General features: G+C 42.4%; 1 long non-coding RNA gene across 1 annotated transcript; it reads right to left on the bottom strand.

The window, feature by feature from the left end:
* Nucleotides 1-254: 254 nt before the first annotated feature.
* On the bottom strand, nucleotides 255-9,642 carry LOC102550519 (uncharacterized). Its single transcript, XR_352780.5, has 4 exons — nucleotides 9,559-9,642; nucleotides 2,911-3,173; nucleotides 2,624-2,683; nucleotides 255-519 (listed from the first exon to the last, which is right to left on the bottom strand). It is a non-coding gene; the product is annotated as an uncharacterized LOC102550519 (long non-coding RNA).
* Nucleotides 9,643-23,507: the final 13,865 nt, after the last annotated feature.

The raw sequence follows: 23,507 nt of genomic DNA, 5'->3' as shown, positions 1-23,507 counted from the left end.
CCCTTGTCATTTTGGTTGAAATTTGGCCCCAGCCCCCACATCAGATCCCTCTTGGAAGTCTCCTGTCTGGAGCCAGTCAGGTTTGTCTGCTTTCTTGGGCTTGGCTAATAAATTGGGATCATAGGGTCAGGCGGCAGGGGACCTGGCACCCCGGGAGCCCCTGACACCGATTTTATTGGATTTCTCTTTGCGGGGCTAAGGATGCCATGCCATCAGGGAGCCCACAAATGCTCAGTAACCAAGATTTTGCCGTCTCTGGTTTGACAAGGTCATTTTTTACTAGAAGAGGAAAAAATCCCACATTAATTATACAAGCAAACTGGGGCCAAGGCTGTTAGAGCTGCCTTCCCTCTTCTGCGACAGGGGAAGGAAAGGAGGTTGGTTTCCTCGGCAAGCGATGAGTGAGTAGGGATGAAAGATGGAGTGGATACCGAAGAGGACTTCTCTGGTTGTCTGGAAGACACTGATACGCTGTCTTGTTCCTGGTACCTTAGAGAATGCCCGTTCATCCAAGATGGACTGCAAAGAACCAAGCCGAGGACTGTGAACAGTCATTCCCACATGTGGCCATGAATCAACTAAGCACTGAGCACACAGAGAAGTGCAATCGCTGCTCTCTTAGCAATTCTCACAGTGTCACACGAGGCCTGGTTTGAAGACCAGGTTGCCTTTCTTACCCAGGATTCATGAACAAGACAAACACACTGTCTCGGTTGTTAAACAGTTGGGAAATTCATGCATCCCTCCTGACAACCCTCATGCCAGCATTGAAGCTCCAAGCACCATGATGCTATGTTATCCATCAGACTTGGGATGATACTTTGCTTGAACTGACAAGAGTAAGTACTATAAAAACACAAAGCCTAAATGCTTTTGGTAAAGTCGCCATCCACTGACCATCCTATAATGACAAATGTGCGAATTAGGAGCTTTTATTCCAAAGGTGGAAGACCCTTTTTATTTTGCAAATCACTGGGGAAAATTCTTCCACCAACCTGTGAACAGTAATTTGAATGTTTGTGGGAGCAGACTGCTGGACTGCAGCTGAAAATATTCTTTCTTCCCACACCCCCACTGGCCTGCCGGGTATCACTGAGAAGGTGTCCTAGGTGTAGGTTCCCCAGAAATTATAAGGTTGATACAAAGGGCCTCATCCGAATCCTGAGAAAATTTTCTGTTTCACTAGGCTACTCATATCCTCTGAGCAAGAGGGCTTTGCTTCTCCTGCCTTCTGCTGCCTCCAGGCAGGACCCACCATGCCCTGTACAACAGTTGCCAAATCAGTCCCAACGACACTGGCAGAGCACACATTTCCTACAGCTTCACTGAAAACTGTTCCGGGTCATTATCAGAGCACCATGACACGGGGACCTTTGTTCCCTCCCAAATCCTCCTCCATCTGAACTAGAAGACAGCTAAGGGGCAAGAACATCCCCTGAGCGTCTCAGATAAGAGAATGTGGTCGGAACAAAAGTTCTCACAAAGACGAGACGGGGTGACTGGAAAGGGTCCTGCAAAATGTTACATGCATGGTAGCTAGCCATCATTAACACTGCTAGCTTTGAAACCCTATCCTTCAACTGGAAAGGGGGATAACATCTATGCTTTATAGTGGTCGGCAACAATTACACACTTTAAAATGGCTAATGGTGCAGAGTGTCAATGTTCCCAACTCAAAAAAAACTGTGTGTGTGTGTGTGTATACATCTTAGATACATATGTATATATACATATATGTGTATATATATATGTGTGTGTATGTGTGTACATCTCAGATATATGTATATATATATATATACATGTATGTGTATGTGTGTGAGTGTGTGTGTGTGTGTGTGTGTGTATGATGACTACGATGCAAGTGACCCTATCTTGTTGGCAGCTAAGGGAGAAAGTCCCCTTTAGAGACCAACTGCTATATGAAAGTACCTTCAAAGGGGCCTTTCTTTTTTTACAGCCCAAACTTCTTGATTAAAGCCAATCATGCCCAGAGGCACTCTTGTCCACCCTCTTTATGACACATAAAGGTGATAAAGGTTGCCCAGAAGCGCTCCAGGTAGTCACTACCACCTCTCGTGTGAGTGCTCCATGACCCCGAGTTTAGGATATTCATTATGTTTCAAACATCTGTTCTTCCTAAACTATAACTTCAAACTAGGCATGCTCGGGAATGCACTTTTTAACTAGGCATACTCAGGAATGTGTTCACCCTTAAAGTGCTTTCCCATTTGAGGATATGTTAAGTCTCCCTTTGCATGCTCCCTTTGTTCTAGAAAGGCATTATTTTGGAAATAACTCCCATGCTCTCCTAATCTGCTAGAAGTAATTTATCTTTCTCCACTCCTCTACTTTTCCCCATTTTTCATGTGTGTATGGTACACACACACATGCATGCGCACACACACACACACACACACACACACACACACCATGGCCTGTGCACGTAGGTTAGAGGACAACTTGCAGAAGATCATTCCATTTCTCCCATCTTGTGAGTTTCAAGGTTCACACTCAGGTTATTGAGCTTGGTGATGGGAGCTTTCGCCTTCTGAGAAAGGTCACTGGTCCCTCTTCTTTATTTTTAACTATGTTTTGCCTTAACATTTGCAAGATGTGAACCTACCGCACTGTCATAGTTGGAACACTATGGATTATAGATGTGTATTGAGATGTCACATTGTACCTGTGTGTAGAAGCATAAAGTATCAGTTATTGAAAAGCAAATAAGCAAAAACAGCAACAACAACAACAATCTCCCTATCTCATTTTCAGCAGATCACCCCTTCTGTGAGCAGATCCAGGTTTCATCTCTTAAGAGGCTGTGTCTTCCAGTTCCTTCTGAATGTTAACACAGTCATTTCTCCTCTCTGGTGATTCCTATGCATCCCCACCATTGGCCTTCCTCCTTACCTCAAGGCTGGTTTCCTCTTGTGAATGTGGCAGGAAGATGGAGTACGTGGAGTGAATCTGAGTCTCTGAGATGTCTATGTGCTGGCTTGTTCCTCATATTGTCGTCTCGGCCACTCTGTCTACCTCTCTGCAGCTTTCAGAAACTCTTCTAGAAGCTGCACAGAAGCCCTGGCTCATCTCTGTTTCTCTGCTTTGGAACGCTGCCTCTTCCTCCTCCTTTACTTCCTTTAATTCTATTTTTCCATTCAATTCCATTTCTTATTCTGTGTGTGTTGAAGTTGTTATTTTTATTAGATATTTTTTATTTACATTTCAAATGTTATCCCCTTTCCCCCACCCAACCACCCACTTCTTCCCACCTCCCCACCCTGACATTCCTCTACACTGGGAGGTCCAGCCTTGGCAGGACCAAGGGCTTCTCCCTTTGGTGCCCAACAAGGCCATCCTCTGCTACATAAGCAGCTGGAGCCAAGGGTCTGTCCATGTGCACTCTTTGGGTGGTGGTGTAGTCCCCAGGAGCTCTTGTTAGTTGGTATTGTTGTTCTTATAAGGTTGGAGTTCCTTCAGCTCCTTCAATCCTTTCTCTAACTCCACTAATGGGGACCCCATTCTCAGTTCAATAGTTGACTGTGAGCATTCACCTCTGTATTTGCATGCTCTTGCAGAGCCTCTCAGCATGCACTTCTTGGCCTCAGCAATATTGTCTGGGTTTGGTACCACATTTGTGTGTATGTGTGTGTGGGGTGGGGGCTGGATGCCCAGGAGGGGTAGGCTCTGAATGGCCATTCCTTCAGTCTCTGCTTCAAACTTTGTTTTCATATCTTCTTCTATGAATATTTTTGGGTATATGCCCAGGAGTGATATAGCTATGTCCAATTTTCTGAGGAACCTCCAGACTGATTTCCAGAGTGGTTGTACCAGCTTGCAATCGCACCAGCAATGGTGGATGGAGTGTTCCTCTTTCTCCACATCCTCGCCAGCATCTGTTGTCACCTCAATTCTATTCTTCCAGTAAGATTTTGTCTCCTGAACAGTCTCACTTCCTTCTACTACATTAGAAATTACCACAAGCTTAAGACCATACACATTTGCCCCCTGGGAATGATGGGAATTCTGGGAATTAAAACACCAACTGAGTGTGGCTCTTCAGGTTCAGATATTTGCAAATACACCAAAAAAAAAAAAAAGTCAGCCAATGTTTGGATCCCAACTGAAGACTGGAGTGAGGAAGGCTTTGCTTTCAACTTTCTGTCATTGATAGGAAAATTCTATTCTCTAGTTTAGTAGGGCCGAGAGCTTGAGTTTCTCACTAACCAAAGACTATCCTCACTTCGTTGTCATGGCAACCCATACCATCAATCTTCCAAAAATGAACCACTGAGATGAAATTCACAATCTTATACAGTTTAATATAGAGGTTCCCCACCACCACCACTGTTGTTCTCTGGTTCTGGTAAAAGTCAGGGTTCTGCCTCACTCAAGAGGAAATGATCATAAAGACACAGATCCAAGGGGTAGGAATCCCTCTACCATCTATAGAACTGCCTTCCATAGTCTTTCTTCCCCATGGCTTCCATAACATACTCTGCTGGCTAATTTTATGTCAACTTGACACAGGCTAGATTCATCTGCTAGGAGGAAACCTCAACTGAAAAAAAACTTGTCTGTAAAATCAGGCTTCAGAGAAACCTGTAGGCATTTTCTTAATGACTGAGTGATGTGTGAGGACCCAGCCCATTTGGAGCAAGCCAGTAAGCAGCACTCCTCTACAGCTTCTGCATCAGCTCCTGCATCCAGATTTCTTCCCTGACCTCCTTGATGATGGACTTTGATGTGGAACTGTAAGCAAAATAAGCTTTTCCCTCCCTGACTTACTTTATTGACCAGGTGATTCATCACAGCAACTGTCACCCTAACTAAGACACTCCAAAATAAACTGAAAAAAGTATAGGAAGGATCAAGACATCCTAATGTGTGACCAGTTCATTCTAGTTGTAAACAATTCAACAAGTATGAGGTAGCTTATAAACCCAATATTCAACTCCTTGATTCAAAGAAAGAGAACTATGTTTGAGGTGATAATGGGAAGCTTATGGAAAGAGAGAACATTTGAGTTTGTTCTTGAAACTTAAAGACAGGTAGTACTGAAAAGGGAAGTATGGAATATGTAGGGGGGACACATTCTGAGTGACAGAAAATCCAAAGGAGACATAATGGGCAAGTTGAAGAGAATACAGGAACTAGCTTACTTCACTACCAAGCCCCCCAAAAAATTGGAAAATAGAATCGAGAGTTTATCAAAATAAGTGGTTATAAATTGTGTGGCCATGGGAGTCATACAAACACCATGGTTGTCTTTTATTGTACTCTATCCTGAGCTCCTGGCATGGGTGCTAGATACAACCATCAGCACAAAACATTTAGCAAATTGGATGTTTAATAAAGAAATTACAGCTGCCTGGGCTAAATAATAATAATAATTAGAGAACATAAAACTCTGTCAAGTAAATCTTTCCCCCCTCTGCTTCCTCTATGCAAATGTAAGAATAATAATAAGAGACACTGGAGACTAGCTCAGCTGATAAAGCTCTCACTTTGGACCTAATCATCAGGACTTAAGCTAAATCCCCAGCACCTACGTAAAAAGCAGGTTGTGGGGGTACATGCTTGTTATCTTAGAATTAAGGAGGCCCCTTGGTGCAGGGCTTGCCAGTCTAGCCTACTTGGTGAACTCTAGTTGACCAATCAAAGAGCCTGCATGAAGGGAAGACTACATTCATTCCTGAAGATGACATTCAAGGTTGTCCTCTGACCTCCACATGGACATTCACACAGGTTAGTATGCAGATGCGCATATACACAGAGGCTCATGATTACATATATGTATACACATTGAACAGAAAGAAGAATATGGCCTCCCTAACGGAGCCACTAGAGAGATGGGATGAGATGGTACTTTGTAACTGTTTAGATAAAGGGTATTAGCTATGATTTATTATCATCATGCTTTGCTTGTTTTGTTTCATTTCCTGGTGTTCCTTCCCTGGTCCTGGCTCAGAAACACAGGGAGTTTGTGTTCTCTGTTTACCATGGGATACCCGAGAGGGGTATCCAGAGCCTCTCCTATGGGTCAGCCTTTCTAACTGAGTCTCCACTTCTGATGTGGTTCCTCTGGAACAAACTAGAGCATCCCCGGCCTGGCTGTCACCTCCAAGCTGAGCTCAGTGCTAGGCTTTGAGGCTGAGTCCCTGGCCGGTACTTTATTGTGGTTTCATGATTGGTTCAGGATGGCTGAGCCATTGCTAACCCCATCCCCAAGTGAATTTCTTGTCCTCCTAGAGGCTGAAAGGAGAGTGACTTAGTCATTAACTCCTCTGGCAACAGCTCCTGGCAGCAGTTCAAGGCAGCTTAGAAAACAGGGCAACAAGTGGCTACAATATGTATTTTAAAAGCCTAGCAGACAAGAAAAGGAAATGAAAAACAGAAAAAGTAGGGATAGCAATGTCTGCCTCTGGAGGCAACCAGACACTACTGGGCACTTCAGACAGAGTCCCAGTCCCTTAAAATTCGATGCTGGGAGGAGACGAGCCTGGAGATGGGGCTGAATGGCAAGGGTGAGGTTCAAAGTTTCACTTGCCTTTGGCCAGATGATGACCAATAATGAGTGATTGCTTCCTATGCATGATAGGAGATGATAGTGTGGTACACTGGGCTTGGGGCTCTGTCCAGAACACAGGAAGGATGTTCTTTTCTGTGCCAGTCATGGGCGGAACACTATTAGACTCAGGCTGTTAAAGTCCAGGACTTCACTGAGTTGGGCCTTTTAGAATCCAGCCTCTCTCACAGAGAAGGCATATGGGGACCAATGATGCATAGGCACTGAGGTCTTTCCCATCCATCCATCTTAGCACATCTGAGTCTCAAAGAATGGGGTTGGCTGGCAGCATTTCACAGGTAATGGAGCAAACCAAGAATAGATGTTTTGTAACAGTTGAATTAACGCCTTTGTAATTCGTCTTCTGTCTCTCAAACCAGAACACCAGCTCACAGAGAACTTGGAGTGTTTGGACTGTCTTACTGCAGGCATTAGACAGTCCTCAGATCATCCCAGAAGGTACTTACAAAACCAGGTCACACTCAGATTGAGCTTGTAGAATTGGTAGAGTCCCGGGCAGGCAAATGAGGGTCTATGGTCTGCACTTGTGTTTTCCGCATTGACTCTGAAACTTTGGAGCTCTTAAGAGAATTCCCCATTAAGAGTGAGATGATGGCATTTACACGTGCAATGTGTAGATGCTCTATCCTAGCTATGCCCTTCCTTGTATGACTTTAGACTCCAAAGAAATGGCCCTGGCCCATGATTCCACTTACTCATACTGCCCTTCATCCTTTCTCCTAGCATTGTGTGGGTGTAGAGTAAAGGAGTGAGGGGAATGTCTAGATAAACCAAAACCATGGCATGTCCTTTGTTGTCCTTTACCTATGTTGTTTCCCCTGTTTCCTCTTAAACAAGGTTGATGTCCATGTGGCAATTTCAATGCTCCTTAGATGTGCTTAAAGGAAGTCAAGCTTATCACCAGCAATAGGTCTTATTCAGTGCATCATCCTGACAGATGTAAAATACGACTAAGGCCGCATCCTAGAAGCCAGTGCTGATTCTCACTCATCACAGATGGATATATCTCATCGGGTAAGATATAATCCCTGAAGGAACTCTCAAGACCAAGAAAGCCTCCGTGAGTAAATAGTAGGAAGGCTTCCTGAAATGATCATATCTGATCTACAAGAACATTGCTCGCTCTATCTGTCTGTCTGTCTGTCTGTCTGTCTGTCTGTCTATCTATCTATCTACCTATCCATTCATCTATCTACCTATCTATCTATCCATTTATCCATCTATCTATCTATCTATCTATCTATCTATCTATCTATCTATCTATCTATCTACCTACCTACCTATCCATTCATCTATCTACCTATCTATCTATCTATCCATTTATCCATCTATCTATCTATCTATCTATCTATCTATCTATCTATCTATCTATCTACCTACCTACCTATCCATTCATCTATCTACCTATCTATCTATCTATCCATTTATCCATCTATCTATCTATCTATCTATCTATCTATCTATCTATCTACCTATCTATCCATTCATCTATTTATCTATCTATCTATCTATCTATCTATCTATCTATCTATCTATCCTCCCATCTATCTTTGTTATTACCTTGGGCTTAGCCTAGTAGCAACCTGTCAGTCCAGCATGCATTTGCTTAGAGATTTCCATGACTCCTGAGCCCTTGAGTGTTTCCCTGATGTAGGACAGCATTGCCAGGGTTAATGTCTCTGGGATTACACCTCAGTAGATGGCCCAAAGTATACAAACTTTCTCTCTCTCTCTCTCTCTCTCTCTTTCTCTCTCTCTCTCTCTCCCTCCCTCCCTCCCTCTCTCTTCTCTCTCTCTCCTCTTGTACTTTCATAATATCACTTAATATTCCCAAATAAAGAGAGAAATGTTGAGTGAGGAAGCCCTCAGACTGAAGTCTGATGAAGCGTCTATTCTTTCATGGACTTCATCTTCAAGAAACCTACCAATGCCACTCCATAAATTTATTGTTGATCAGTTTCCCCTCCATAGCATCCTATCTCACTGAGCCCAACAGAGAGCTTCCAGTGCATTAAAATTTTCCCTATGGGAACCCTACTAGAGCATCCCACTATTTGAAGTATCTCACTCATCCAATCACAATGCAACATCTCCCTCTTCTTACCTTCTTTTCATTCACCACTGACTCCAAAACAATGAAAAATCCTCCCCCTTTGTATCCCTCCTTTACAACCTTCCTACAAAGCAGGTAGACATGCACATCTCTGAATAAAATGTACCTGCCAGTGGTACTATTTGGATATCAACTTTACCAGAACATAAAAAGGAGTAAGGTGAATACTGAGTTCTGTGCGCACCTCAGAATGTCAGATTCCTTTGATAACTTTGTTTCCAACTTAGCTGCTGTGATGAACATTTCCCAAGAATGTATATGTCCTTCTGGTCAGTGAACCCATGCTCCTGTCCTCCTTGGAACAAGTACCGGCCATTTTAGTTTGGTTGTCTTTTTTTTTTTCAGAGCTGGGGACCGAACCCAGGGCCTTGCGCTCGCTAGGCAAGCGCTCAACCACTGAGCTAAATCCCCAACCCCGTACTGGCCATTTTAGGAACTGTGACTCACACATGGCAACATGTGCCTCTGTGTCCCTTCTTGACTGTTCACCAAGCTCTCTCCAAATTTATCCTGATACCAGGATGAGCATTCCTCATTTTCAATGTGGCAACTGATTTTTTAAAATAATTTATTTACTTTTTATTCTTACATCCCAATCACAGCCCCCCTTTCTCCTCTCCTCCCATTCCCATGCTCAACAAATCCCCCTCATCTTCCCTCAGAGAATGGGGGGCGGCCTCAGGTACCACCCCACCTTGGGACATCTAGTTCTAGCAGGACTATGTATATTTTCTCTCACTGAGGCCCAACCAGGCAGGGGAAGCAGATCCAGTAGCAGAAAATAGAGACCAAGCAAGACAGTGTCCGCTCTACTTGTTAGGGAACCTACATGAAAAGGAGGAGGGGGACATCAACTCACCCACAAATCAACCTAGCAACTGATAACACACAGGAAGAGGCAGAGTGGGTACAATAATGGAACCCTCCATGGCTTCTGGAATTCATCTGCCCTTCTGGAATTCCTGCCTTTTTCTGGAAAAATCTGGACCCCAACACACCCTAGAACATTGCTTTCCTCTTGCTATAAGGAATAAGATCTCCTTTTGAAGCGTGTCCTCCACTGAATTTCTATGGTTCTTATGTCTTTTGAAATGTAGCCTCTCTTTTTTTTGACTAAAAAGAATTCCTTTCTAAAGGAAAATATGTTGACTCTTTGAGACGTCTTTATAGCTGCACTTGTAGATGGCTTAATTTGAAGCCTGGCATAGCGAGGAAAAGAAACAAAACAGGAATCATTATTGGTGCAGGTCCTGGCAAATCAAAAGTACTCAATAAATGCTTGTTCTATAACAGAATGAATGAATAAATAAATGAATTGATTTTGTTGCAAGTATCTGAAAATCTATGTTTGTATCTGCTCTTCCTAGGTTTCTTGGAACTGGATCTGTTTGTGGTTAGATTCTCTCTCTCTCTCTCTGTCTCTGTCTCTGTCTCTGTCTCTGTCTCTCTGTCTCCCTGTCTCTCTCTGTCTCTCTCTGTCTCTGTCTCTGTCTCTGTCTCTCTGTCTCTCTCTCTCTCTCTCTCTCTCTCTCTCTGTGTGTGTGTGTGTGTGTGTGTGTGTGTGTGTGTGTGTGTGTCAAGGAACCTTTTACTTTACTAAATGTGACTTATCCTGAGCTGAGCAACCATATCAGTTACATGAGTACATGATATGGATTCCATCCTAAAGACACTCGGGGATTGAAAAGGAAGAAGTGAATCTGTCTAGCATTGGCCGTTATTTTAGAGTAAACTGAAGCAAGAAAAGACACAGAGAGAAGGGGTCGCTGCCACTAACTTATTTAAACAGTAGCCACAGTGGTGTTGACAGCTAACAAATGGTTATACTCAGGAAGACAAGAGCAAGAGTTCTAATCTTTCTACTTTCTTCCACCGAGCATGTGATTTTCACGGGAGGCCATCTGGAAAGGACTAGAAAGCACAACACCAAAAGAGAGGGTCTCTGAAGCAAATTGCAAGAGGTGTTCTGGATACAGACAGAACACACAGACTTGATTTCAGTTCTCTACCTGCCAGCTTGGTAGCTGAAAGTCCTAGATGACTAGGTAGAGGGTATCACCTACAGGTTATCCCTACATTCCCAGTACACAGCCCCAAGGACTAGAAAGATTCTGCTCCCTTAGTTATGTTTGCTGTTTTCTCCTCTTTCTCTTTAGGGCTTGATGAGAGCTTAATGTATAGCAAAGAGAACACACACACAGAGTCTCTCTCTCTCTCTCTCTCTCTCTCTCTCTCTCTCTCTCTTTCTCTCTCATACACACACACACACACACACACACACACACACACACACACAGGGGGGGTGGGGACAGGCTAAGCTCGGTTTCTTCCTTTCTTCCTAGCTGTGCTGTGAATGAAGGACTAGGTAAGTTATCCACTCTCCTGGGGCTCTCCCCTTATCTGATAAATGGGATAATGGTCCCTGACAACCATAATTATGAGAATTGGATGCCATCTCTCCAGAGTTCCCAGCATGGCTGAGTAGATGCACTGTCCTTGCTTTCACAATGTTATCTTTAGCATCACCGTTCCCTTTTATAAACTGATGCATTTCCTCAGAGTCTCACAGCCACATGCCACCCATGCTCCAGGGCTAAGGCCACATGTCCCCCAGACCCCGATGCCACCCAGGCAGATGAAAGTCTGGGTGTTAATGGGGCTTATCATCACAGAGGAGATATGAGCAGGCTCAGCTGAGCTGGCAAAAGAAAAAGTCTGTCCAAGCAGGCAAAAAGAAGGCCTCGAGGCAGAGGCAGAGGCAGAGGCAGAGGCAGAGGCAGAGGCAGAGGCAGAGGAAGAGGCAGAGGCAGAGGCAGAGGCAGAGGCAGAGGCAGAGAGGCAGAGGCAGAGGCAGAGGCAGAGGCAGAGGCAGAGGCAGAGGCAGAGGCAGAGGCAGAGGCAGAGGCAGAGGCAGAGGCAGAGGCAGAGGCAGAGGCAGAGGCAGAGGCAGAGGCAGAGGCAGAAGAGGCAGAGGCAGGTGCCTGGTGGGCTGATGGCTACAGGCATATGTACTGTCTCTATCACAATGGCTCTAAAAAAAAGATGCTTTTTTTGTTTATTAGGCAAATTCTCAGTGAAACCCTGGGTATTGACAGGTAAGAAAACATACAATCAAGAAACAAGATTAATTCATCATTATCTTTTAAGAACATTCCCTTTGTTTCTACTTTGTTACTTTTCTTTTTCTTTTCTTTTGTCTAACACTAACGAATTACGTTTTTCAAATAATGCATTAATACCTCCAAGCATGCTATGGAACTCCAAAGTTAAAGGCTGTGGAGAGGATGGAATCCCTCACCACCCCCGGGGACCTCCTAGGAAGAGCTGGAATTTTGGGAATGAGAAAGGCAGCTATACTCAGGCATCCCTCCTGACACAAGGGACATGAGGCAGGGCTTTAAGGGGTAACAGGTGGAGGGAAGAGCCTTGCAAGAGGAATGGATACTTTTATGAGTTCGAGGGAGCCGGGTTTGTTTGTTTTTTCTTCAGACAGCAGAATGTAGACAGTTGTATAACAACAATAAGGTTAATAGTAGTACTCTGGGCAAGTTAAAAAATGTATTACCTGCCTTGACAATGGTGGTAATGATGTGTATTTGCGTGGATCTCTAATATGCCATCCAGGAAAAGGGAAGGCAATGAGAGAGAGGATATGAAGAAAATAAAAACATTCTTTTAGTTCTAATTTTATACAAAACAATTCAACATTTTTATATTGCCTGTTTTAATCCTCACAACCATGCCCTGGGTTACACACCATCTTCATGAAGGTGGGGTATGAGTCAAACACATTAAGTTTTTGGTGGTTGTTGTCTTGTTGGCTTGTTTGCTTGTGTGTCTGTCAAACTATCTGGTGTAGCCCAGGCTGACCTCAAACTCACATCGTCAAGAATGGCCTGGAATTTCTGATCATTTCTCTCAGTTTCTCGAGTTCTGGGATTCCAGGCATGTACCAACATGCCTGACTTGAGGTTGGGTGATTTTCGTCGAGAGAACAGGAGTTTTTAATTTGGGTTCTGGGCTGCTGCTGCTGGCAGTGTGCTTAGGACAACACACAAAGCTGGACTAGGGGAGGAACCCTGCGAAATCAGCGGCAGCCACATTCATTGAGCCTGTTGCTGTCAATTCACACTAGTGTAAAAAAACATTCACTCTCTCTCCTGCTTCTTCCCTCACTGGAGCAAGTTGCTTTCTGTGTCAGCATGTGCTCTGATATATAAGTTGAGATGGACCCATTCCCTGCTGTCAAAGACTCCAGTCCACCACTCTCTTGATTTCTTGACACATTTTCTAGCCCTCTCTCTTCCTCCCATTTCCTGTCCCCCCCCCTTCCTCTCCTTGTCCCTCCTCCTGCTCCCCCTCCATCTCCCTTACTTCTTTTCCTTACATTATGTATCTGGTGTTTGTGTCTTTTTTTCTTGGCATCTTCTCCTTGACCTGGTTTCTGATAAATCTCCAGTTTTCTTTAAGTCTCTATTACTTGAGTTTCTTCCACAGTCTTCCTTCTGCTTTCGTGCTTCCTGTCTGGAGAATTTGGACTTCTCTTTTTACTGAGATGAGCACAGTGAAGGTACCTAGATAAAAACTTACCAGGGCCTTGCATCTGATAGCAGGAAAAGCATGTCATGAAGTCAGTCACATCTCTTGTTCAGTCCAGTGAGGTTATCATGTCTTACCTTGACTACAAACACAACTAGACACATCTTGGCTGGCTGCTGGGATAGTCAGTATTCCTAGTCTCCAAGAAGTTACAGCGCAGGCCTCTAATCACAGTGCTTCTGTGTATGTCTGTCAGCCAGGGTCATAGTAAAAGACAGATAATGCATTCCAAATGGTATTTTAATAGAGCTTAATAAGGCAATTATTTACAAAGTTATAGGCAGGCTGTAGAGTATCCACCAGGACAGTATAATGTCCTGGAGTTACCAACAATTAAGATCAGTGAGCACCCTAGGGCCTGAAAGGACGAGGACAAGGAGAAGTCTTCTGAACAAAAGGCCTATCTACAGAGAGCTCTGTTTTTAACAGGTAGATGCAGCCACCCATGATTCCAAACAGGAAGAAGAATGAGAAAACTCCCAATTCCTCCATACTTGCTTCATTTCCAACTTTCCTAGTGGGACTGCCTATTGGGTTCTCTCAAGCAGAAGCCAGAAATCAAGAGAGCCCTCGAAGGCTGTTAGCACTGGTTGGAGTGTTGAGTGGTAGAATGCTATGGGAGTGGGCACAGAATGATCCAAAAGGCTTCATGAGATTTACCTGATAGGCTGTACATGCTGTCTTCACATAATCTAGCACATGAGCATGTTTTTAGCTCATCGATGAGATTATTTATTTTTATTTTTTTAACAGAGGGATAATTGAGGGATACTCCTTTTGTTTGGCCCACATAGATTATTCTGTGCCTGTTTCCCTCTGGTCCCCATTACTGAATGCTAGAAGAGTATAGAAAACTACTAGGACATAGCAGGTTGGTGGAGGTTAGGTTAGGGAATGGCCTTCAGGTCTTCAGACCATCATAATAGATCTAGATCCATCCGTCAAAAATAAAGATCTGTTCTCGTTTTAAGTAACAGAAATGGAAAGTCAGTCAAGGACAAGCATTTCTCTTTGCAATTTTCACCCTCTCTTCTTAGCAGGTGAAATTGAATTATGACCACACAACAGGGCACTGAGGCAGTAGACAACTTTGTTTGTTTGTTTGTTTGTTTGTTTGTTTGTTTGTTTCTGATGAGGTTGAGTGAGGTCAAAGACCTAGGAGGGGGCTGAAGTAAAATTCAGAGAAGATCCTTAAAAGAATGACAATTGGAGGTCACGTGGAATGGCTGTTTAGTTTTCACATTCCATGATCCCTTATATATAGTATCTATATCCTGATTGGAGTCCTCGGTGTTTTATAATGTGGCCTCTTTGCTATTATGGAATGAAGTCCCCAGGAGTATTTATCTGAGCTTGTTAACTATGACCATTCCTGACATATGGCTTGACACATCCAAGATCCACAGAGATAATCTATTGAAAGAGAGAATGTGATGTTTGTGCATTTGGAGGGATTTGCATGGGGCAAGGATTCAGCACTGAGTATCCTTAACATGAAGCAGAAGTAGATTATCCATACAGGGAAGCGTCGTTCTTCCAGCTTGCCACAAGACCCAAGCCATGGGCTTCTTTCATTTTCTCCCTTCTAGGCGCCCACACAAGTAAGACATCAGTTTTGACCCCAATTCACCTCTAGCCCTTGTATTCTCGTTCCAGCTACTATAAAATATGACTCACTGGCTTCTAACTTACTTCTCTGTCCTTCCTCCAGTAAAATTTTCTTTGGAAGCTATGCCTCTGATTGACAACTTTATATGTGCTGCCATTCTTTAAAGTTATAGCCTCACCATTGTGAAAAGCCAAATCTAATTTCTTTATTCTCCTTTAAGGAATTTCTCTAATTCTGTTTTGTAATGAGTTATAGACAAGCAAGATAAGATTATGGGTTATAAATTTGATATCAAATCCTTGCCGTTCTACTCCTACAATTATTATATTATGATCCTAATCTTTTAGAACAGTAAGTTGATTATGAGAAAATTATAAGACTTGTCCAAGGTTTCATGGTAAGTCAATGTCATCTCCAGAATTAAAAGCACAACCAGCCTTTTTATGTCAATGTATAATATGAAGTCCCTCTTGCTCCCAACTCTTTCTGCAGCCATGCCACTTTGAGGGAACTGAGAGTGAATAAAAGGGAAAATGGCCTTTCCTCAGAAACCCTCATCTCCATTAGAGTTCAATTTAGATTTAATAAATGCTTAATGAATCTTAATTAAGCCCAAATTGAAATTAAAAATGGTTTAACAAGGTTTAATTGTAATGTGAGAGATCACACAATTCCTTTTCAATAAATATTTTCCTAATAACAAATAACCATTTCATTAGGAAGGAAAAAATGTTGCAATTAAGTTTAAATTAAATTAAATTACCCATAATTTACTCATGCAGGTAACAGTATATATATATATATATATATATTATATATCCCACACACACACACCTTCTGTTTAAGAATTACTCCAGTTTATATAATTTAAGAAGGCATTGACTATGTTATAGGTGATGCCATACTTGTGACTATGTAATCTCTAAGAGCTCAAAAGATGACAAAGGATAAAAGAAGATGTGAGCTTTCCATCAACTCCACTTATGTTTCCATCAATGCTACCGTAAATCACTGTGTTAATAGGAATGGGCAAAGTGTAGGGATAATCTCTGTGTACTGTGTGGAGGCACCACATGTCAATAAATGTCTGATAGCCAATAAGCTGAGGCAGGATCAGAAGGTGGGACATTTGGCCGGAAGAGAGGAGCACTGGGAAATAGGCAGGCAGGAAGACTCTGAGGAAGTCGGACATGAAGGTGAGGAGAGATAAGCAACCCTGTGGCAGACGTAGAGTAGTATAAACAGGTTAATTGACTTAGGAGCTAGGAGGGAAACAAGTCTAGCTTATAGTCTAGGCATTTATTAATGAATAAACATTCTCTGAGTTGTTATTCAGGAACTGTGCGTGGGTAGAAAAGCCTGCAGTTACTGTAAAGACATGGTGAGCTCAAGGGGGAAAGCAGAAAATTCTAAGCCTTGCATATGCAGTGAGAGAGAGCAGGTATGACAGAGAGAGACTGGAGTCGTGTTCTATGGGAGAAGAGAAGGAAGCCATATTTGCTTGTCATTTATTTCTGCTTCCATTTTTCATTTCATTTCTTTTATTTCCCCCCTATCTTTGAAGAGTATATTAGGAACAGGATGCTCAAAATCACTTACATGGAAATATGAAGCTTCGAGAATGGGACCAAGTTCAACAACAGGACTTGAAGGGCTTAGGTTTTAGGGGAATGGAGTTCAGTTTCAGCATAGGGTATTGTTCCATTTAGAGCCCTAGTGTCAGACAGAGGAAGTGGGAGGGCGGAAATAAGCTGTGTAGTTTCTGCATCTACATGAGAAGTACGAAAGATTCATTTTCCCAATGAATAGTTCTTTTTTTTTCCATCTTTATTAACTTGAGTATTTCTTATTTACATCTCGACTGTTATTCCCCTTCCTGGTTTCTGAACCAACATCCCCTCTCCCCTCCCCATCCTCCCCCCATTACCGCCCTGTCCCCTACAATCACGTTCACTGGGGGTTCAGTCTTGGCAGGACTAAGGGATTCCCCTTCCACTGGTGGTCTTTTTATTTTTCTGGAGCTGGGGACCGAACCCAGGGCCTTGCGCTTGCTAGGCAAGCGCTCTACCGTTGAGCTAAATCCCCAACCACCCACTGGTGCTCTTACTAGGCTATTCATTGCTACCTATGAGGTCGGAGTCCAGGGTCAATCCATGTATAGTCTTTGGGTAGTGGCTTAGTCCCTGGAAGCTCTGGTTGCTTGGCATTGTTGTTCATATGGGGTCTCGAGCCCCTTCAAGCTCTTCCAGTCCTATCTCTGATTCCTTCAATAGGGGTCCTGTTCTCAGTTCAGTGGTTTGCTGCTGGCATTCGCCTATGTATTTGCTGTATTCTGGCTGTGTCTCTCAGGAGAGATCTACATCTGGTTCCTGTCAGCCTGCACCTCTTTGCTTCATCCATCTTATCTAGTTTAGTGGCTGTATATGTGTGGGCCACATGTGGGGCAGGCTCTGAATGGGTGTTCCTTTTGCCTCTGTTTTAATCTTTGCCTCTCTATTCCCTGCCAAGGGTATCCTTGTTTCCCTTTTAAAGAAGGAGTGAAGCATTCACATTTTGGTCATCCTTGAGTTTCATGTGTTCTGTGCATCTAGGGTAATTCAAGCATTTGGGCTAATACCCACTTATCAATGAGTGCATACCATGTGTGTTTTTTCTGTGATTAGGTTACCTGACTCAGGATGATATTTTCCAGTTCCCTCCATTTGCCTATGAATTTCATAAAGTCATTGTTTTTGATAGCTGAGTAATATTCCATTGTGTAGATGTACCACATTTTATGTATCCATTCCTCTGTCGAAGGGCATCTGGGTTCTTTCCAGCTTCTAGCTATTATAAATAAGGCTGCTATGAACATAGTGGAGCATATATTATAGTGTCTTTGTTATATACTGGGGCATCTTTTGGGTATATGCTCAAGAGAGGTATAGCTGGGTCCTCAGGTAGTTCAATGTCCAATTTTCTGAGGAACCTCCAGACTGATTTCCAGAATGGTTGTACCAGTCTGCAATCCCACCAACAATGGAGGAGTGTTCGTCTTTCTCCACATCCTTGCCACCGTTTGCTGTCACCTGAGTTCTTGATCTTAGTCATTCTCACTGGTGTGAGGTGAAATCTCGGGGTTGTTTTGATTTGCATTTGCCTTATGACTAAAGATGTTGAACATTTTTTTAGGTGTTTCTCAGCCATTCGGCATTCCTCAGCTGTGAATTCTTTGTTTAGCTCTGAACCCCATTTTTAATAGGGTTATTTGTCTCTGTGCGGTCTAACTTCTTGAGTTCTTTGTATATTTTGGATATAAGCCCTCTATCAGTTGTAGGATTGGTAAAGATCTTTTCCCAATCTGTTGGTTGTCGTTTTGTCCTAACAACAGTGTCCTTTGCCTTACAAAAGCTTTGCAGTTTTATGAGATCCCATTTGTCGATTCTTGATCTTAGAACATAAGCCATTGGTGTTTTGTTCAGGAAATTTTCTCCGGTGCCCATGTGTTCAAGATGCTTCCCCCTTTTTCTCTAATTAGTCTGAGTGTATCTGGTTTGATGTGGAGGTCCTTGACCAACTTGGACTTAAGCTTTGTACAGGGTGATAAGCATGGATCGATCTGCATTCTTCTACATGTTGACCTCCAGTTGAACCAGCATCATTTGCTGAAAATGCTATCTTTTTTCCATTGGATGGCTTTGGCTCCTTTGTCAAAAATCAAGTGACCATAGGTGTGTGGGTTCATTTCTGGGTCTTCAATTCTATTTCACTGGTCTATCTGTCTGTCTCTGTACCAATACCATGCAGTTTTTTCACTATTGCTCTGTAATACTGCTTGAGTTCAGGGATAGTGATTCCCCCTGAAGCCCTTTTATTGTTGAGGATAGTTTTAGCTATCCTGGGTTTTTTGTTATTCCAGATGAATTTCCAAATTTTTCTGTCAAACTCTCTGAGGAATTGGATTGGTATTTTGATGGGGATTGCATTGAATCTGTAGATAGCTTTTGGTAAAATGGCCATTTTTACTATACTAACCCTCCCAATCCATGAGCATGGGAGATCTTTCCATCTTCTGGGGTCTTTTTCAATTTCTTTCTTCAGAGGCTTGAAGTTCTTATCATACAGATCTTTCACTTGCTTGGTTAAAGTCACACTGAGGTATTTTATATTATTTGGGACTATTATGAAGCATGTCATTTCCCTAATTTCTTTCTCGGCTTATTTCTCTTTTGTGTAGAGGAAGGCTACTGATTTATTTGAGTTAATTTTATACCCAGCCACTTTGCTGAAGTTGTTTATCAGCTTTAGTAGTTCTCTGGTGGAACTTTTGAGATCACTTAAATATACTATCATGTCATCTGCAAATAGTGATATTTTGACTTCTTTTTTCCAATCTGTATCCCTTTGATCTCCTTTTGTTGTCTGATTGCTCTGGCTAGAACTTCAAGAACTATATTGAATAAGTAGGGCAAGAGTGGTCAGCCTTGTCTAGTCCCTGATTTTAGTGGGATTGCTTCAAGTTTCTCTCCATTTAGTTTAATGTTAGCAACTGGTTTGCTGTATATGGCTTTTACTATGTTTAGGTATGGGCCTTGAATTCCTATTCTTTCCAGGACTTTTATCATGAAGGGGTGTTGAATTTTTTTAAATCTTTCTCAACATCTAATGAAATGATCATGTGGTTTTGTTCTTTCAGTTTGTTTGTATAATGGATTACATTGATGGTTTTCCGTATATTAAAAACCATCCCTGCATGCCTGGGATGAAGCCTACTTGATCATGGTGGATGATTGTATTGATGTGCTCTTGGATTCGGCATAAGACATGGCCCTGTTATGACTTGGATCTAAATGTCATTTCCAAAGCTGATGTATTGAAGCTTTTGTCCCCAAAATAGCACTCCTAAGTTTAAGATTTTCTTAGAAGGTGACTAGACCAAGATCATACTTTGCACAGAAGTGTAAGCAGAGTGTCTTTCCATGATTGTCAGTCAGTAGGTCCTGGGTTCCAAAGTAGAAGATCAAAGATCGTGAATCTAGATTTCTCTGTTCACAGATGAACAAGCCCAGAGAGTCTTCAAAGGTAGTGAGGTTGATTCCTTAGAATGTTGCCTTCTTAGGCCTGAAGTGTCTGTGTATTGATAAGCGCTCTCCCCGAGGGCTGCGGACATACAATGACTGGACTGATAGTTAAACTATTTTGTGTCATTTCTCCCAAATCACATTCTGGTTCACATTCCCGTTGTTGACCTCAGACGTGGGGAAGATGAAAGAGGTCAGTGGAGCAGGTCCAAGTGCAGTCAGAAACTACTTAAGTTCTTTCAGAAGAACAATTAATATGAAGACTTGCGTGCAAAAGCAATGTAAGCAGAGAGACAGCATCCATCTTGTGGATCGAAAAGTACTATCTACCACAAACCATCAGTGTCTCCATGACTGCAGAAACGAAGGAAAGAAACCCAAGTGGGGAAAATTGACCACTTAATGGAGGTAAAGCCTGGGGCTGAAACTCAGGCAAACTGACAAGAGGTTCTAGTGGCCAGTGGCATACATACATACTTACATACATATGCATATATAAATGCACACACACACACACACACACACACACACCTGTGCTGGGATTGGATCTACCTACAGAGACAAGCAAGAACAGTTGCTCTTGGGGCCTGGAAACATTGCTTCAGACAAAGCTTGGAGAATCTGAAGTAGAAAAATACTCAAAGGAGCTTATACCACCCTGACTTCAGGCCTTCCAGTCTTTCTCTACTGTACCCTCCAGGTAAGATCTAGATGAAGCTTGGTGGTCAAATGGAACTCACGTCCACAACAGAATGCAGGTGTGAACATTTGGAAGATAGTAGGCCCAGGAGCATATCCAAGTTCTGAAGAACAAGTAAATGGGCAGAACTTGATCTCAAAATCGAGTCGTGAACAATTCTTTCCCCAGTATAAAATTCACCAGATGCAGAATCCATGGTCAAACACACAAAGGAAATCTTCTTCTACATTAGAAGAAAAGGGTTGACCTTGTCTTCAGAATTGAGGCATGTTGTGCTTCATTGAAGCCAGAGTTTCCTGAGTGTCTTTGGTCTCAGATGAAGAGCCATCATTGTCGTTGTCATCGTCATTGTTGTGGTTGTTGTTGTTATTGTTGTTGTTGTTGTTGTTTTCAGAACATCTTTTAATTTCCATAGCAACACTTTTTCTGTGGAACTCTTCGAAGCATCATGCTGAAGATACTTTGACCACATATCACAAGTCATATCCTTCAGCTGGGCTGTAGAACGCATGGCTCATGATTGAACAGACTTTACCTTTCCTGAAATGTGCTGCCTGGGCACTGCCAAAGCTAAGTGCTCAGTCAGAGCTAGACACCGGAACGTCCTGGGGGTTTCCCACAGAACAAGCTAGAGAAGTGAGAACCCATGTTTACATTGCTTTGTTCACATCTAGCAGCACCTATCACAATACACAGGACCTAGGAAATATTAACCAGAGTGTGCCAGATTTGACCATGGGGATAAAATAGAATGATTACTAACCATAAGGCAGAGCGATGACTATTGCTGTACTCATGAACCAGGAAGTAGTACAGAATTAATATTTTCATGTCTTAGATAGATAATGAGAGCTACTGTATAGTTTCAGGTTCTTCTGGTAACTATTGTTCAAAAGAAACAGAAGAATTGGTAATAATATAATCTACATAACATACTGTGGCTAACATATAAATACGTAATCAATAAAGATGGTTCAGCAGGTAACACATCTGTCACTAAGACCAAGGAACTGAGTTCTATCTCCAGATGTTAGAAGGTAAGAACGGACTTATACAGTTTTTTTCCTCTGACTTCACACACATAGTCCTCCAATGCATATGTATACCACTGTGCATATACACATAGTAAATTCAATTTAAAAAGAATTTAAAGATAGTAGCGAGTTATTTCTCATTACTTCCAAACACAGTCTTTGCAATCTGGTGCCTACTGTGCACTTACAGCTCCTCTCAATTTAGAGTAGCCACATCTCAGGGGCCCAATAGCTGTATGTGGTTAGTAACTTCCATATTGGCTAACAAGAGCCTAGCAACTTCCAAAGGACAGAACAGATTTTTGGAAACACGAGGACAATACTCCAACTTGTAAATGGCACTTAGCCATTAAATATTTTAGGACATCTGACTTGTGTGATATTGTTCACACAAATCAGCGGGTTCTTTGAAAAAGGCTAATGGTAATTTAATACTAGAGAAGTAGAGAATTAAAATAGTTTCAAAGAGAAAGTAAGTGCTGGAAAGTAGGGGAATTAGGTTTTCTTCAAAGCCCTTTGTCGCTATTGATGTGAGGACTCTAGTCAGGAGAATGTGGTCCTCAGGATATATAAACAACATGAACATTGGATCCTTCTACCCTCTGGTGAATCCCAAGTGCTTAGGAAAACACTTGATCCTCAGTGAACACTCAGTTATTTTTTTAATGAATGAAATAGGACAGGGAATCATGGACAAAAAGCATTATAGCTTTTCAGAGAGAAAGATACAGATGTGCAAAATCAGAACGGGGAATTCTGGGTGAAGGAGGACGTTAGTGACCTCTTGTCTTCACTCTTATTCCAAGAAAGTGAGTCAATCAGTAGACTGACAGCTTCCATGCACAATGATGCCAGGTCCTCTTTCTGTTGGCCGAATTAAAGGGCTATACCAAATCTGTGTATGTCCCAAAATTCCTGAGTCCAGATACACTATTCTCCAATACATTCTCCAAAGTGATCGCAGAGTGTGGGTTTTGAAGGTGGGCCTTCCTCTAATGCAATCGCGCTCGTCTCTGAGTGCTCTAACTCAGTTCCTGGTGCTGTGGCTATAGTAACCCTTCCAAGAGGAACAGCTGCATTCCTATTGGTGAATGAGCAGGGCAAAGAATTAACAAAACCATACCAGCATTGTCAGGATGGCTTAATGCCTTAATGAGGCATTATTTAATGAAGCATAATTTGGGTATTTTTGACATCATTTTGGACTATACTTTAATATCTACAGTATTTATTTTTCTAATAGGTGGCATACATTTGAAAGTCAGTGTCGGGGTTGGGGATTTAGCTCAGTGGTAGAGCACCTGCCTAGCAAGCGTAAGGCCCTGGGTTTGGTCCCCAGCTCCAAAAAAAAGAAAAGAAAGAAAAAAAAAAGAAAACTCAGTGTCTAAGAAGAGTTCTACATTCATCACAGTCCACATGTCTCTAAGACAGTTTTTAATATGATAATTGCTTCTTTTTTTTTCTGCCTCCAAAGAGTTAGAGACAATCTGACAAGAAGAGGAGACCTCTCTTGAAGGCTGAGTGATCTTAATGGCTCTCTCTGTTCTTGGACTCAGATGCTCTTCGGTACAGCCATCCGCTCTGTCTCAGAAGAATTAGACTTAAAATCCTTTGAAAATTCTCCTGCCCTAGATAAACAATTCTATGTCTGAGTCATTTTTTAAAAGGGAAAACAGAATAATCCTTTAAAAGGCATTGTTGTAAAATACCAATTTGTAGATGTGCTAGGTGTTTCCTCTATCAACAAAGTGTGTCAATTAGTGAGAGAGTTAAGACCAAAGACTCTGCCTGCCTGTGTTTTGTTAA

Source organism: Rattus norvegicus, chromosome 3, assembly GCF_036323735.1.
Source record: "Rattus norvegicus strain BN/NHsdMcwi chromosome 3, GRCr8, whole genome shotgun sequence".
Lineage (NCBI taxonomy): Eukaryota > Metazoa > Chordata > Mammalia > Rodentia > Muridae > Rattus > Rattus norvegicus.
Note: the sequence above shows the minus strand (reverse complement) of the source record. Positions and strands in the feature narration are given on the sequence as shown.